Source organism: Oncorhynchus gorbuscha, linkage group LG03, assembly GCF_021184085.1.
Source record: "Oncorhynchus gorbuscha isolate QuinsamMale2020 ecotype Even-year linkage group LG03, OgorEven_v1.0, whole genome shotgun sequence".
Lineage (NCBI taxonomy): Eukaryota > Metazoa > Chordata > Actinopteri > Salmoniformes > Salmonidae > Oncorhynchus > Oncorhynchus gorbuscha.
Window position 1 is genome coordinate 62947887 of NC_060175.1, and position 1187 is coordinate 62949073.

At 34.2% G+C, this 1187-nt stretch overlaps 1 long non-coding RNA gene across 1 annotated transcript; it reads left to right on the forward strand.

The window, feature by feature from the left end:
• LOC124031683 lies at nucleotides 1–986 on the forward strand. Its single transcript, XR_006838156.1, has 2 exons — nucleotides 1–82; nucleotides 740–986. It is a non-coding gene; the product is annotated as an uncharacterized LOC124031683 (long non-coding RNA).
• The last annotated feature ends 201 nt before the right edge of the window (nucleotides 987–1187 follow it).

Consider the following 1187-nt stretch of genomic DNA (forward strand, 5'->3'; position numbering starts at 1 on the left):
ATCAGTACGACGTGGCTATAACAAGTGTTCAAAATCCAGACAAGAGATTGCGTGAAAAAAAACGTTGTTCAAAGGATACAGGGTAAAAAAAACGTTGTTCAAAGGATACAGGGTGGAGAGGGTGAATTTGCTATGCAATTTGTTTCACCTTTGAATACAGAAATTCTGCTGGATTTAGTACGCTGCTCAGCTAGCACCTCTGTCCTACCTATGGTAGCTGGCTAGGAAACGTTAGCTAGCTAGCATTAGGTCAATTTTAAAACGTATTTTTCAATATAGACGTTATGCTAGACGATTTAACACATGATCCTTGGCATGATATAGCTAAATAGATCACATTTGTTAGCTAGTTAGCTAACATCGACATGATATTCCATGCAATTTGTTTAGAATGTTTTTATTTATTAGCATGGTAGCTAGCTAGCTATCTAACCTTTTGAACCCGTGTTCAGTCTCTAGCTAGGTAGCTGGTAAATTTGCTATCGTCCTTTGTCAGCCCACTACAATTCGTGGTTCCAATTTTAAGACGAATTTACTAGTTTTATTATAAAAGTTGTGATAACTAGCTAACCCCTTTCAGCTGTGGTAGCTAGCTATTAGTGTTAGCAAGTTATTAGCTAGCAGTGGATAACATAAATTCTACCATTTAGGTTTAGCTAGTTATGAGAGTAGAGTAATGTAGCTATTGTCTATGCTAAATTGTCATAAATTCCTCTTCTCTCCCACAAATTCCCATAAGGTCTGACTCAAGAATGGGAAAATCCTTAACAAGAAAGAAACCGATGAAGACACAACAGAAGGCGCCATGGGGCGCTGTGTTGTATTTTAAATAGTTAAATCTGTTATCAATTTCTATTCTGACTTGTAATGTTAAAAAAGGTAGAGAAAATGAACTCCTGTTTCTCTGAATTATCTAGGCTCACGTTGATAAATTACACAGATTTGAGTCACTGCAATTAAAATTGTTTTCCCAATGCCTCCTTCAATTCAATTGTTTTCACTATGTATTGCATGTTTGAGGAGATTATATACTGTTAAATGTTTAACTTAATATTAATATATTAATATAATTTTTTAAGTTATAAAGTTAAAGTTATAAATATTGGTAGGCTCAACTCATTAATAAATGGTCAATAGGTTTTGACTTTCTTTAAAGGTTATATCTGTCATTGAAAGCAAGTCTAAGA